We start from the raw sequence: 17009 nt of genomic DNA, 5'->3' as shown, positions 1-17009 counted from the left end.
TTAATGACGGTAACGTGAATACATGTAGTAAGAGCAATTACTGTAATAATATATGTACCAATATGACGAATAATAATAATTATAATTATGCCAACAATTTTATGCTAATAACGATGATGGTAAAATTCATAGTTTTAATCATAAGCCTGATAATTGTGTTAACTACACTTATCTCCACATGGCTAATAGTGCACCGCCCGTAACCTGTGGTAAGTAAACTTGCAACTTTAGAATATGATTAATTTCCCCTAGGGGTGCCATTGCTCACACTATAATGTAGATACCACCACACGAACCCACTGGAATTTATGTTGGAGCAATGACCAATTTTACACGCTGATTTCTTGCTCACCTGAGCACCTTCTCGAACATTTCTAGAAAACGATCTACCTCCTTGGTCATTCACATCCGCCACCTCAAAGTTGAGAGTATCCTCTATGACATTTCTTAGTCCATAATTGATAATGGAATACCGTGTGCACAGAAAACCGACTACCATGTAACGGACTTTATTACACTCTGTGTGTGTGTGTGTGTGTGTGTGTGTGCGCGTGTGTGTGTGTGTGTGTGTGTGTGTGTGTGTGTGTGTGTGTGTGTGTGTGTGAAATATGCGCACATTTTGAGAACCAAGACAATGTTCGTTAGAACGAAAACTGATAAGTCATTCCATCGCTATTCAGTGGAAGTAACAAAGGAGTGGATCATCCCGTTCTTACAAACATTTGTCGTTTAAGATGTGTGTTAATGAGGTGCTTCTTCGTTTTGACTCATATCTAATAAGTGTCATATCTGTCTCTTTATGCTTCGTCAATTCACTTTTCATTGTGAGAATAACAATTAACATTGTTCTATTTATACATCTACATTACAGCCTGTCTCTGTATATCTTTACCACAACGCCTGCATAGCTATTATATTTTTGTAACAATCTATGTATATATGCATGGGCGCGTGTGAGTATGTGTGCATCATCATTATCATCATCATCAACCTCATCCCCATCATCAACATCATCATCGGTTTAATGCCCATTTTGTTATGCTTGCATGAGTCGACCGGAGTTTATTGGAGCAAATTTTCTTCGGTTGGATGCCCTTCCTGTCGCCAATCCTCATTTGTTTCCAAGCGAAGAAATATATCCCTATGGCCAGCCATTTTTTTTTCGAAGAATATTGGAAAATGGATGGCACTACTTGTTTGACAATTGCACTCATTTATAACTATGGTACGATGTCAAAACAAGAAGATACTAACACACACATGCGCACACGCACACCCGTGCAAGAACATACATAAACATACACGCGCGCGCACACACTCACAAATACATATACGATGGATTTGGCCAACCAAATCCACTCAAAAGGTTTTGGTAAGCCCGGAGCAGTAACAGAAAACACTTGAGGTATGAACCCGAAACTATAGTTAGGATCCGAGCTGTGTGGTTACACAGCTCTGCCTGCACTATCTGCAACCGTTAATCTGAACACCTTTCTTCCCTCCTTTTTTTCCTCTCTCTCCATCTGTTTTCTCTCCTCATTATTTTTTGTAGAAGAGCAAAGACTCGAAACGTCAAAGACTCTTCCATTTTTCATGAGCGTCAAACTAATACACCTTATTTATTGTCCCCTCACCCGTCTCTGTCTCTTGCTTGTTTGTTTGAGGTTTTTTGTTTTTTTTTGTTGTTTTTTTTCTTTTGTTTTATGTTTTTTGGGGGGTGTTTTTTTTGTACAATCTTTGCGAACAACGCTCGTCGGCAGACTGATACCTGAGGATCGTATCAAAAGGCTTCTAGCGGCGGAAGCCTGAACTACAATGAGCTTGTCCCACAGAGAACGTTTCCGGTTACTTTTGGGTACCCATATATATATATATATGTGTGTGTGTGTGTGTGTGTGTGGTGTGTGTGTGTGTGTGTGTGTGTGTGTACATATATATATATATATTGTTATATTTCGGAATGGTCATATTGCCAGTTTAGCCAATAAAAACACACGCACTATATATTTGGTGTTATTTTACTTCAGTGTTATTTATTTTTTACATTAATCTTAATCTTTATTGGCTAAACTGGCAATATGACCATTCCGAAATATAACAATATCTGTTTCAACACACGACTTCTCATAAAAAATCTTGCACAACAAATATTTAAACGTATATATATATATACATATACATATATACCAAAAGAGAGTTAGAAATAGAAGACTAATGTGGTTCAATCCTCTGTTTAACCATATGTCAAGTTAGCTAGTCATGCTTAGATAATATCGCGTCCAAAATCGCACACAACAAAAGGAAAATTACATATCCACCGACTCTATTTCATACTCCAGCCTGTCACTGCCTAAATACCACCAGCTGCTCATTAGATAGTACTACCTCTCAAAGGCTCCGGTTTATAGAGCTAGCAACACCTCATCCGATGCTACCAGAGGAACTACACGGATCTTACAGCCAATGATTTCAAAGGAAGTTTAAGACAACGTTCGCACTCTTTTGAATACAGGAAGAGGAAAATCTTTACTTCTCGACCCCGCTTCGTCTGGAAACTCTGGGGGACTGATGAAGCTATTTCTCCTCAACACATGGACTATCCTTGACACTGCTTCCTCTAATTTACCTGAACCTTGTAATTGTCAACTCTGTTTCCGTGAGAAAGTGCACATACTGCAACAACTGCACTATCCACTAACAAGAAAACTAAGCCATCGTATAGTTGCCATCAGCAAAATAATCTATTAATGAAATGACCTGTCGAATTAGTCACCAGAAAGGTTGTTTATTTTAGCTGAACAATACACACCTGCTGAGTAAATAATCTAAACCTGCCCATAGTAAGATTAACCCCTCTCTCAAACGGCTAGCGCAGTCTACCAGCGCTAATACTCAGCTATGAATGCATCACACAGCTAAGCATAACACACCACTAGGTGTCGCAGTGGTGTTGTAAAAATACTGATATGTAACATAACACCAAAAGTCCAATAACCGCCATTTAGAATAATATGGACATTCTTTTGCATTGCTATCTATCATCACTGCAGTGTAAAATCTCACTGTAGGTCAAGTAGGAGGTTACTAGATTATCTCCTATACTACGTGGAATTATCAGAGATAGCAGTTCCAACAATTCATCCACACAATATGAACTGATCAATGGGTCACTTCGAAGAGATTTCATGACTGACTCAGATCCAGAACATCTGACGACATCGGCAGTTATCTGCGTCTTCGAAACTTCAAACAACATGTTGGAGTATTTGGGTTCCATTTTCAATCGTTTATACAGCTATCAGCATGTATGTATGTATGTATGTATGTATGTATGTATGTATGTATGTATGTATGTATGTATGTATGTATGTATGTATGCACGCATGTGTGTGTGTATGTATGCATGCATATATGTAGTGTATGTATGTATGTGTGTATGTATGTACGTATGTATGCATGTGTGTATGTATGTATGTATGTATGTATGTATGTATGTATGTATGTATGTATGTATGTATGTATGTGTGTATGTATGTATGTGAATGAAGGCATGTAGCCTAGTGATCATGGTGCTGCTTTCACGATCGCAAGCTTGCGGTTTCGATTCCCGGACTGGGCGCTATATTCTTGAACAAAAAACTTAATCTATCGTAGCTCTACAATCACTTCAACATCTGGCGTGCGGTGCACCGTGCACCTTTACAAACAATGTCGACTGGATGGAGGAAGGAAGTTTATGTACAGCACAAACATTTAATCACTTTAAACAATAAATTGCAGAAAGCCCCATCAGTAGTATGGTTTTTGCTAGATTTTTTTTCTCGCCCTTTTCAAGCCTAGCCAGGCTCATGGGCCAGGTTTCCCGGTCTCTGTGGCGTATGTGCCCCCCCCCCCCAGCTGGACGGGACGCCAGTCCATTGCGGCGTTACTCAAGAAACAGGAAGAAAGAGTGAGAGAAAATTGGGGCGAAAGAGTACAACAGGGGTTGCCACCACCCCCTGCCGGAGCCTCGTGGAGCTTTTAGGTGTTTTCGTTCAATAAACACACACAACGCCAGGTCTGTGAATCGAAACCGCGAGCCCGCTGCCCTAACCACTGGGCCATGGCGCCTCCACTTTTGCTAGATTAAAGTTGTTTTATTAAATTACCAAATATATCCTGAAATACTTTCCGCATACTGTGTGTGTGTGTGTGTGTGTGTGTGTGTGTGTGTGTGTGTGTGTGTGTGTGTGTGTGTGTGTGTGTGCGTGTGTGTGTGTGTGCGTGCGCATATATATATATATACACGAGGAGCGGACGAAGAGTTCATAGGCTGACCAGGATACACTCATGGAATGTGACCAAATAAGGTTTGGCTGTGTGGTAAGTAGTTTGTTTACCAACCACATGGTTCCGGGTTCAGTCCCACTGCGTGGAACCTTGGGCAAGTGTCTTCTACTATAGCCTCGAGCCGACCAAAGCCTTGTGAGTGGATTTGGTAGACGGAAACTGAAAGAAGCCCGTCGTATATATGTATATATATATATATTATATATATATATATATATGCGTATATATGCGTGTGTGTGTGTGTGTTTGTGTGTCTGTGTTTGTCCCCCTAGCATTGCTTGACAACCGATGCTGGTGTGTTTATGTCCCCGTTACTTAGCGGTTCGGCAAAAGAGACCGATAGAATAAGTACTGGGCTTACAAAAGAATAAGTCCCGGGGTCGAGTTGCTCGATTAAAGGCGGTGCTCCAGCATGGCCGCAGTCAAATGATTGAAACAAGTAAAAGAGTAAAAGAGTAAAAGAGAGAGTATAGTTCCCCTTGCGACCCACACATTTTTTCCATTCGTCATTGGTGTTGCAGTGCTTGGATCCCATTGGAAGCTTTCATCCTGTTGGTTAAATCATCAACAGCAGATATGACGTCGTTATAACTGCTATATTCTTTCCCAGCCAAGTGTTTTGGGGAATAATTTTATTTTATTTATTTATTTATTTTGAGGAACAGATGGAATCAAATCAAGAGAATAGGGAAACTGATCAACCAGTTCAAAGCCATAATCACACACAGCAGCCATTGAAACTAAGGATTTGCTTGGTGAAACAAAACCCCTTTTGTCTCTTTTCCTGAGCTTTAGATTAGGTGTCCAAAGACGTGACATCCACCGAGCAGAGACCTTCGTCATGCCAAGTTCATTGCGCAAAATATTCTCATCTCTCTCACGGGAGATGCTAATGGCATTGGGTCTTTGATTTATAGCCAATCGCCTGTTATCCATCACCATGTGATGAACACGATCAATGTTTTCTTCGGTAGTGGTAGCCAGTTGCAGGACGTCCAGACCCTGGGTCATCTTCAAAATATATATATATATATTGGTGCAGATATCACTGTGTAGTTAAAACGTAGATTTAGTCCCACTGTGTAGCACCTTGAGTAGCAAGTGTTTTCTACTTAATCCAGATCTGACCAAAGTATTGTGAGAGGATTTGGTAGACGGAAACTGAAAGAAGCCCGTCGTGTCTGAATTATGTACGTGTGCATACACATGATCTACGCATTTGTGTCTTCTTGTCTTTACATCACGTAATAGCTAAAAGAAACGGTGTTATTTTTCCCTGACATTAGCAATAGAAATGAAGTAAAATGGTAACAATTCGTCGTTGAAATCAATCACAAGCCGATTTCTTCGAGAGTTAATTGCTATTCAAGGTTCTCGGCATCTAACAAGAAGCCTTGACTTACTAGAAATAGCAGCGAAATATCCCTCAAGATACACCAGTCTTAGAAAAGGTAAAGAACTCAAAGAACTGTTCTTTCCTAGTGCCTATTTGCAGCTATGTGTTATAAGACAACGTAAATGAAATATACAAAAATGGTAAAATAATGGTTTGTTGGGTCCAGTTTCAGCTCTCATCTGATTACTTGATTCAAGCTCATTTTGCATCACAGCTGTGGAACTTTGGGCAAATTTTCCTGCCTTAGCATCAGGTGATCAGGACCTTGTGATTGAAATTTGGTAAACGGAAAGTGTGCACAAGCTACTGTTTTCAAAGGTAGACTTAATTCCTTGCCCAGTTTAACTCTTTTGATACCAACCTACGTGAGACTGATACTTGGTTCTATGATATAAACATCCTGTTTTAAAGTGATCCTACTTTTCATTTTAATTTGTTCCAAACACAGCCTAATAGTGACTAAATTGTTTTTAAAATGCATCACCATTGACAAAATTTATTAAAACAAAGCAGTGTACTTCAACTGAAATATAAAAGGGTAACTCGTGTATCATTTGATGCATGAAAGCTTTTAGCAGAGTTCACTGTTACGAGAATTCAGATCAGTTCTCCTCCTTTCCATCCATCAGTCGTTGGTCGTAGAAACCTTAAAATAAAACGTCAGGTCGAACTTTAAAAAGATTTACGTGAATCAATTTTAACGCTGGGACTCGAAGTAGCTAATGCTATAAATAACAGCACGTACAATATTGAGTTTTAAAGAACCCTTAGACGAGAAAATCTCTTCAAGATTCTAAATTCTTATAAAGATCTTTCAAGTCTCAATAGTAAGAGCAGAACATCTAAAATGGAGGGAGAAACTTCAAACTGTTGCTTTAGACGCTCGAGCGTCTGTCATGTTTATAGAAAATACGAGTTCGTGTCCCATCTCTAAATATCTTTTGTTTCCCCCACCTCATCCAAGATATTTTAAGACCCAATTTTCTACAAACTGCAGCTTTATTTATTTCAAGCTTCACCGCTAAGAATAATTTACTTCACACCTCTCAAAGTTTGAAACACTTCTTATAAACATCTCAGAAAAATATGAGATGATCTTTATTGAAGGTACTGGTATGATAAAGGGTTCCATTTGTTGTTGGCGTTTTGTACTCAACTCGTCATCAACCTATATTAGCTAACAGCTAAGTGAACTAAGTAAATGTAAAACCATATCATAATAAACCAAATTGAAAATCATTTATCCTAAATTCCAAAATCCGAAAGTTATTTATTTTGATGCTGACATGACACGCTATCGTTGCATTCTTTGTATGTGAATACTGATAACTTGCCGAACTTTCCAATGCACAGTGGTGTCATTTATAATATACCCTCTCCTTCAAGTTTCTCGGATCTGACGTAATTGTAATATCTAGGTCTGCGCTTATGTTTAAATCAGTAAGCGGTGATCAATGTCTTTTGTTTTTTGTTTTTGTACAGTAAGCACAAAACGGGTTTTGTTGTTGTTTTTACGTAAGGTCTGAATTTCACCTCCATGTATGAGTGTAACATGACTAGATCAGTCCTTGCACATTACTTTAAAAATGAAATGCTGACTTTATTTCCAGCCTTCATCACATTTACATGTAATCATATTCAATACCTTACATAAAAACTAATATTTGTATAGCGATAAAATAAAATACAAATGGCGTACGTATATTGTAAACTTTTAATCAAAACATGACATCTTTGGTAGAGACTGACATCTTACTTTTCTGACGGTGTTATGTATAAAAAAATCATTAAAAAATTTATATAAAATTACATTCAGAGTATATGTATAAGCTATATTATGAAATGTAAATGGATGCTGTGTTTAGATTTAGGTCCCATCCCCAAGCTGCGCCGTTTTATAGATGCAAATATAAAAAATATTCTGAGATCTGAAACACGTTGGGGTCCCAGTAATTTCGATAAAGAATTGTCAATTGTAATACTGTGTAACTTCTTTTTTTTTTTTTTTGTCACTGTTATTCTCTATTTGCTTCTTTGTAGAAATCAAAGGAAATGACTACAATTCTCTTCAAACTTTGCTTTTGTGATTTGGACATCTGGACGGCAATGTTTTGAAACTGACCTATTTTCCATTACAATTCAGACAAATTCAGCGCTGAGTCACTCAAGCAGAAATATCGTTATAACATATTCTGCTCAGTACCATAGATTTGCTTGTCAGTTGTTTGACCTTAACCACTTGAGCACATCCTTTAGTGGCTGACTATGATGAGCAGGAGTAGTTGGGGAACATCATAGCCATGTGTTGAGAGGGATTCTTTGAAGTTTGAATAAATGTAATAAAAGCAAAGTTTGAAGGAAATATTAGCCGTTTCGTATTTTCTAGTGGTAAGCAAATAGCAAATAACAGTTGCTTCCCAAAGACAAAAATCGTTTTACAATGTAATGGATTTGAAATGACAGCTTTCTACAAAAATAGCTTCAAATAACTTTGCTTGTTCCGTCAGCATTACACTTTGCAGCAAAAATACTATTTTAATGGGGTCCTTTTTCATTTTCTTTTATATTTATATATAGACAGGTTAACAATGATGATGAGTTTACCACGCGTGGCTATTATTGCTTTAATTTGTACCTTGATGTGCAGTTATGGAAGCAGTATGACTCTGGACGAGATCAGAAGGTAAGACATTTTGCTCACATTTTATTTTAACATTTCATGCTATTCATCCGCAAAAACACTGAAGTTGTTGTTCACCTCCAGGTTTGCTCCCATCCAACAGAACTACGGTCAAACTTCAACGGTGTTCCAGTTGTGACGAGTCCATTGTTTTGTTTTTTTCTATCATTATATATATATATATATATATATAATATATATATATATATATATATATTATATATATATATATATGACTACCTTATCCAATGTGGCCTTTGCTTTTTCTTACAATGAAAGTGATTTGAAGATTTGGCTGCTACTTCTAGCAGACTGAGCGACTGCAGTTCAACTCTTTCAATTTGGTTCGCCGAAGTGAAAAATCTATGATCAAATGTTCCAGCTGCAGCTATCCCATCATTTTATTTATTTTTATTATAAGTATCTATGACTACCTTATCCTTTTTTTCTTATAAGGGAGATTTTGGGTGTTATTTATAGCAGATCAAGCGATGTGTAACACCTCCTTCGTTTTGGTCCATGGAACAGTGAAGCAGGACCAAACCGTAAGACAAATAGGTTCGATAAAATATTTAACCTATATTCTCGATGGTTTTTTTTTTTAATCAGCTACTGATAAATTTCTTTAGATTAAGAAATATGGTTTGAAACAGGTGACACAATCTTGGATGCTCAAATTTGAAACAGATGTCCAAATCACAAAAGCAAAGTTTGAAGAGAATAGTAGTCATTTTCTTTGATTTCTAGAAAGAAGCAAATAGGAAATAACAGTAGCTCTGCCTCACGCAATATTAACAGTGAAATTCAAGAATCCAAACTGACTGGAATCAAGGCCTACCTCTATGCACCGGAGCTTGCCACTCACACTTAGCAGTTAAAGAAAATAACATAGTATATAATAGTATATAGTATAGGCTAGATATTTTAAAGAGAAATCTGGACTGGGTGTTTGTACAGTTGATTTTGTAACAGAACGGTTTTAATTTGCTACAAGATCCAAAATCTTCATCATCATTGTTTAACGTTCACTTTTCCATGCTTGCATGGGTCAGACGGAATTTACTAAGGCAGGTTGTCTACGGCCGGATGCCTTCCTGTCGCCCAAACCTTAACTGTTTCTAAAGTAATATTTCCCCGTAACCAGTTATGGTTTTCACGGAAGGCAGGAAACGAACACGAACATCGCTCGCTCGTTTGTAACCATCACATAATGTCAAGACAAAAGTACACATAAAAACAGCTCTTGCTTTCTGGAGCTATTTTTTTTCTTCTTTTATTTGCTACAACCATTAAACTGCGGCTATGCTGGAGCAAATCGACCCCTGGACTTATTCTTTGTAAGCCTAGTGCTTATTATATTGGTATCTTAAGTCGAACTGCTAAGATACGGGGACTTAAACACACCAGCACTGGTTGTCAAGCGATAGTGGGGGAACAAACACAGACACACACATATATATATATGACGATCTTCTTTCAGTTTCCGTCTACCAAATCCACTCACATGACTTTGGTCAGTCCGAGGCTATAGTAGAAGATACTTGCCCAAGACGCCTCGCAGTGGAACTGAACCCAGAACCATGTGGTTGGGAAGCAAGCTAATTACCACACAGCTACATATACAAACAGATTGGCTGTATTTCTCTGAGATTGGTGAAATGATGTAAAAACCTCTGATGAGACCCTAATAAGGATTGAAAATTGATTGTGTACGTCATTTCTTCCAGTCAATTGAGAAACAGATAATCCTGCCACATTCGTATGTCCACGACATAGTTTTACATAATGCCAACCACTTCATAAAGTATAGTGGGTCCTTTTTTCTTTTTTGTGGTACCAGCACTAGTAACGTCGCCATGCAGTTTGGAAAACTAAAATCCCCTTTGACTGAGAGGGGCTACAAAACAGAGGGATGTGACTTTAGCTAGATGAAAGGTTAAAAGCATTAGGTCTGAGAATTATGTTAAGGGTACACGTCTGTTGAATGCTCAATCACTTGCATATTAATTCAGGGGCAGGTAATTCAGTTGATTAAACAATTGAATCCTCATCGTTGACCGACGAAAATCCAACACCACCACCACTGTCTCATTTTTTTTTTTTATAACAACGGTTATGATTTGAGGACGAATTGACTGCTGCTTTTAGCAGGTCAAGGTTCTATTGTATGACTCGAGATTAAATGTGCATTTATTCGTTGTAGATCAATTCCGAAAGGGGCGACTCTTTATTCATATGCTGGAACCTGTGAAGCCTGTGGTGAATTCTATGGTAGTAGCTATACTTATCGCTGTCTCACAGACAAAACCTTCGAAACTTACCATAAATGTAACATTGCTGTCAATGAGAAACGCAAATAAAATATTTGAAAGAAAGCAGAGTTTGGAAAAAGGAAGAGAATTCGTACAAGATGCGGAAAAGAAAGGGATGATAACTGAAATAGGAGACAGTGATGCTCCTTTTTGTGTGATGGGATGATGAACACCAGCGATGAAAGTGATGCTGAAAGTTATGCTTTGACATGTTTAGAAAAGGACGTTTATAAACAATTAGAAATTAAGATATTAACAATAAAAGTTTTGAAAAAAATATCTAAAAAAACGTGCATACATACAAAAACACACACCACAACGTCCATACAACATGCATACATCTGTTTGCTACTTATTTTGATAGTTTATTAGGTGGATTAATGATTTGTGTACATTAAAATCCCACAGCCTAACACATTTCAGCATCACCCATCACTAAAGGCTTCAGTGTCCACATTATTATTATTATTATTATTATCATTATTATTATGATTATTATTATTGTTGTTGTTGTTGTTGTTGTTGTTGTTATTGTTATTATTAATTAATTCTATTATCGAAATGAAGTGGGGGCAAAAATTGAAACAATTCTTTAAACAAGTGACTAGGGAAATACTGGAGAGGAAATTTTGTTTTTTTTTTAAATTTGTGCACAGATATATGCAGGTGAATGGAGAGTAAGAAACAAACACACAAATACACACACACCCATGTGCGCACGCACGCACGCACGCACACAGGCACACACGCACGCACACACACAGACACACACATACACGTTTTTCAAAATCAACGATAAAAAAAAGTAAATAAAGTGTATTTAATCAGTCCTGTTGTTAATTTTTCGTTATTGTTTACGAGATGCATATTATATGTTATTAACCTGATGGCCTGCTGCTTGTTCTCTTTGTGAACTGGTGAGAATTTGGTTAGAAGCCAACATCTAAAGAATAGCTTGTTTCATCATTATTGTTTTAATGTCCAGTTTTCCATGCTTGCATGAATCAAATGGAGTTTACTGAGGCAGATTTTCTAAAGTCAGATGCCTTTTCTGTCACAAACCCTTACCTGTTTCCAAGCAACACAGTATTTCCCCATGGCTAGACATGATTTTGCAGAATATTGGAAATGAATAGCGTTCATTTACAAGAATCACACCGTGTCAAGACATGAAGACACAAACCTACACACATCCACTTAAATTCTTTAGTTGGCCCGTGTAGATTCCATTCTTACTAGATAGTAGGACAGACAACTGGTTCTGAATTGTAAGTCCTTCCCCTATGAAGAATGTAATCAGAGGATAAGAGCTTGATGGATTCAGAGACATGACACCAAGAAGGAAAATATATAGAAGCTGCAAGATCCCTCAGTCATACATGGGTTCAAAGAAGTATTAGGTAACGTATATAATGGGAAGAGAGACTTACAATACGGACAACAGTTAGTTTTTACATCACCTACTGCAAATCAAAGGCAAAATCTGTGGATAGAACAAGGCTCCAAACAGCTGAAAGGTAACAAGGTCGTGGAATGATATGATAGGCTAACCCAAAGTTAAAAGACAGGCCTAGGTAAAAAAAAAAAGCGCAGGCAACAAGGTACAATATCAGGTATAACAAGGAGAGAAACTAGATGTCAGGAGAGATGCTGAAAGTAAGAGGTGATGATTGGATCAGTCATATTAGATGCTGTGGATCACAAAGCAGTGTCATCATCATCATCATCATTCTTATGTCCACTTATCCATGCTTGCATGGCTCAGACGAAATTCAATGAGGCAGATTTTCTATGGCTGGATGCCTTTCCTGCTGCTAATGCTCATCTGTTTCCAAACAAGGTAATATTTTCCTCATTGTCAGACATGTTTTTCATAGAAGACAAGAAATAAAATAACGCCGCTTGTATGATGAAGCTCATTTACAACCTTGATGTCATGGCAAAACAAGGGTACACAACCATATATACAATATGTTTCTTTCAGTTTGCGTCAACCACAGCTCTGGTCAGCCTGAGGCTATAGCAGGAAAACAGTACCATACAGTTGCCTGCATCTATATGACAAAACATTCAGTGAAGTAGAACACATATTGGAAAAAGTTGCAAGAGCTATTGGCTCTGCTAGCAACAAATGGATTCCCTTTGCAAGCGAAGGGCAGGTTGTAGGTTGCTTGTGTACAATGTATGATACAGGATTGTAGCGAAACATAGACATAAAATACAAAAGATGTGAGGGCTGGAAAGAAGGAAGGTGTATAATGTTAGTGTACATCAGGGGTCGGCAAAGTGATCAATATTGATCCTTGAAAGTCTATGTAGTTCTCCAAGGGGTCAATAAACTCTTGAAGTGATTCTGAGGATTAAGAGCACTCAATTATTAGCAAACTATTTTTTTCAACCTGAATAACATTCAAATATATGGAAATATAATATCTCAAATATATTATGGAAATTCAAAATGCCTTAGCAGGTATGTCATTGGCATACACCTAGTAAACATGGCAATGCCAACTAGCTAATTGACAGGCCTGTTAAGAATAAGAGCATAATTTTCATGAAGACATCATAAGAGGCATGCAATAGTAGTTTGCATTTATTGCTCATTTATAAGAGTGACTCTCTGCCAGTATGGAACCTGGACATTAAATGCTGACAAAGATGGCTTCAGTTGTCTGACAATTTTGAATTTACTCTAATTTCCAGCCAAATATTAATGCAATATCTAGTATTTACCAAACATATTTCACATTAAATATTCTGACTAAAGCAATATAATGACTGAATTTTTATTGTTCTTATCAATTTCATTAAGTATTTTCACTGAATTTCTTTAAATAGTTCTTAAGAAAAAGTGGTAATGACACAAAAGAACAAAGGAATTACTGTTTTTAAAAATCAAGAATTTTTTTATTAATTATACTTTTTAATTTTACTTTAGAAATTTACATGATGGGGTTGATAAGTTAACAATTCCATGAAAGGATCAGTGATTATAAGTTTGCCAACCTCTGGTGTAAATGAACAACAGAGTACAACTGTGAGGAGAGGAAAACTGAATATAAGAAGAATCAGGTGGAGCATGTAAAAAGAGAAGACTGTATCGATATGAACATGGTGGATACATGGTGGATAGCAGTTGAGCAAAGAAGAGGCAAGGGACAGATGTAAAGAACCTGCTGGAAAGGAAGACCAAGGAAGATATGGGAAGAAGTAGTGAAGGCTGATCTCAAAAATTGAATCTCACCTAGGCTCTGACAAAAGATTACAAGTAACAAGATGCTAAGCTGGAAAAATGGAAAAGACTAATCCAAACCATGCAAATACAGAAAAAGTGACAGAACGAAAATGATGACAATGTTTTTATATATATATATATATATATATATATACACACACAGAGGCAAGGTGGCTGATGCCGGTGGCACATGAAAAGCACCTTTCGAGAGTTGGGCCTCATGGAGGCAATGGCCAAGACCTTTGGCATTATGACGTGCTTGAGGAGAAGACCCATCAAGCCAAGTAAAATCGCAGTTGTGGCAGATATCAGTGTCAGGCAAATGGCACCCATGCTGGTGGCACGTAAAAATCACCCATTACACTCTTGGTGTGGTTGACATTAGGAAGAACATCCAGCCATAATAACCATGCAAAACCAGACTGGAGTCTGGTGCAGCCTTCCAGCCCTGGTCAAACTGTCTAACCCATGCCAGCATGGACAACAGACACTAAATTTTCCAGCAAGTGATGGTCTGCCACCACCTTTAATTTGGATTACTTATAAGATGGTAGTTGAAATCCATATGCTTGCCATTTTAATTCACTGCATGACAACAGGTGGTGATATATGTACCATGTGCTTACTTACATACAATACTGCACTTGTGAGTGGCAATACCAAAATTTTGAGAGCTCTTCTATATATTTAGCTTAAAGTTGCTCTTAGCAATGGCTGCTACAGGTAATAGAACTGAGAGCAGCAGTGGGTTAGGGTTAGGGCAAACATAAACAACAATTCACATTGATACAAGATAAGCAGAACTGCTGGAAAATATGAACCTTGCATCCCAGCCACATGGTTACGAGTTCAGTCTCACTACATGGCACCTTGGGCAAGTGTCTTCTACTACAACCTCAAGCTGACCAAAGCCATGTGAGTGGATTTGGTAGACAGAAACTGAAAGAAACCCATCCTGTGTGTGTGTGTGTGTGTGTGTGTGTGTGTGTGTGTGTGTGTGTGTGTGGGTGTGTGTGTGTGTTTGTGTGTATGTTTGTTTGTCTCACCACTACTTGGCAACTGACGTTGGTGTGTTTACATCCCTGTAACTTAGCTGTTCAGCAAAATAGACTGATAGAACAAGTACAAGGGTTAAAAAAATATCTTGGAGTCAATTTGTTCAACTAAAACCTGTCAAGGCAGTGCCCCAACATGGCCACAGTCAAAATGACTGAAACAAGTAAAAGATATTATTTCAGTACATAAGCTGTGTGATATCTATGGCACTGATTTCATCTCCTGTTTAAAAATATCAAGAAGCAAAGGGACAAAACATTGATGTATTATGTAAACAATGATTCATAGAAAGCATATGACAACTAGAGAAACTATGAAAGATGGTAAGAGTACTGCTCATGATCAAATGATAATGGAATGGTTTCAACAGTGTCAAAGCCATGGACTGGATTCGTAAGATAGATTAGAGCCATTAAAATTCTAATACTTGCCATCTTGGAAGTATTTTTTTATATGTACAGTAATTAACAAATGTAGTAATGTAATGTACAACTACTGGTATTTCATTTATTAAATATATATTTAATAACATGTATTTGTTTAATTTAAGTTTCTAGATGTTCATGGTGGTTTAGACACATGGGAAGCATATAATTAATAGGTTAGATGTGTGTTGATGAATTATTATTAGGTGACCACAGATGGTTCAGAAAAACTGTAAATCAATCAAGGCTTTGGAACTAGAAAATCAGTGGTGTAACCATATAAATGTTTGCTTGTGTGTGTGTAAGAAATATGTTAAAATCTGTAAATAGCCAAGGAGATAACTGGATCAGCTGCTCAGAGACACGAGTTCTCATTCACTGCAGGTATTTTGTGTCAGAGGAGAATGCTGAATTGTAGATGCTGGAATTCAACTTACCAATCGAGAAAAGGTTCCAGATTTAAGAGAATATTTACCTGTAATAGTACTGAAATCCTCTGCAAGGATAAAAAAAAATTGACATTTTTTCTCCTCTTCGATAACTGAGTACCAAACCATAGATAAATGAATGAATGTGGATACAAACACTTGACTATAGTGGAGAATTATCTCCCTTTGTTAGACTGATATATAGCCAAGTCAGCTAATGCAAGAATAAACATAGTTACTTGGTATCAATACAATAACCAATCTTTACAATACCAACCCACCTGAGACTGCTCCAGCTTCCAAGATACAAACTTCATGTTTTAAAGTGATTTCAAAATTTTCCATCAAAGTTTCATATGAATTTATGAATTAAGCATAATAATGAGTTATTTTACTGAATTGTTATTTTCAAAATTGAACTGAAACAAGCAAAGTATTCCAAGAGAAACTTGGTAACAAAAGAGTTAAGCCATTTTTACAAAAATATCAAATTTTTTGCTCAAGAAAGACAAATTAGGTTCAGAGTTACTGACTGGGACAAAAAAAAAGGGCTTTGAAAACCCATTTTCAAACAGATTTAAAATAATATAGAAAAAGAGCAGAAAAACATAAATTTCATAGTTTACAATTAAATTATGAATTTGCCGTGAAATTTACAGTTTTCTTGCTTTTTAATTATTCCAAATACAATGCCCTCAACAGTTATTTTAGCTTATGCTTTAAATATATTCCAGCAGTGTGTATTGCAATGTAATAATATATTGGAGTTTAACAATGTCTTAATAATTTAGCTCTTAAATACCAAAAATGGAAATACATTTATAATATAAAACTCATTCTCCTTTATCTTCTAGCCATGTCTAACTCATTGTATATATAGTTTTCTATTCTCATTTGAGAGAAGTTTTGAAATCAAAACTGGCCCCGTAATCTAAAGTTCGGAAGGTTTTGTTTTTGTTTTTTACACAGATGAGTACTTTGTTAACTTTACAAAAAGCACTTTGCAATGAAATGTAAACAGTTTTCCCAACAGTACCTTAAAATGTGCAAAAGTCATCCTATTCATTTAATGGGATGTAAAACAATAGAAAAGCTTAGCTGTTGTTTGCAAATGAATATGACATGGTGACTAATACCAAGCTTTCACT

At 37.0% G+C, this 17009-nt stretch overlaps 1 long non-coding RNA gene across 1 annotated transcript in view; it reads left to right on the top strand.

Moving 5' to 3' along the window:
- The window catches only part of LOC115214011, a 22263-nt gene extending 11447 nt beyond the window's left edge, over positions 1–10816 (top strand). The window contains exons 2-3 of the long non-coding RNA XR_003881877.2: positions 8307–8408; positions 10609–10816. This is a non-coding gene — a long non-coding RNA (uncharacterized LOC115214011). The remainder of the gene's footprint in view (positions 1–8306; positions 8409–10608) is intronic.
- The last annotated feature ends 6193 nt before the right edge of the window (positions 10817–17009 follow it).

This window comes from Octopus sinensis, linkage group LG7 (assembly GCF_006345805.1).
Source record: "Octopus sinensis linkage group LG7, ASM634580v1, whole genome shotgun sequence".
Classification (NCBI taxonomy): domain Eukaryota; kingdom Metazoa; phylum Mollusca; class Cephalopoda; order Octopoda; family Octopodidae; genus Octopus; species Octopus sinensis.
This window is presented reverse-complemented; position numbering and strand designations above follow the sequence as displayed.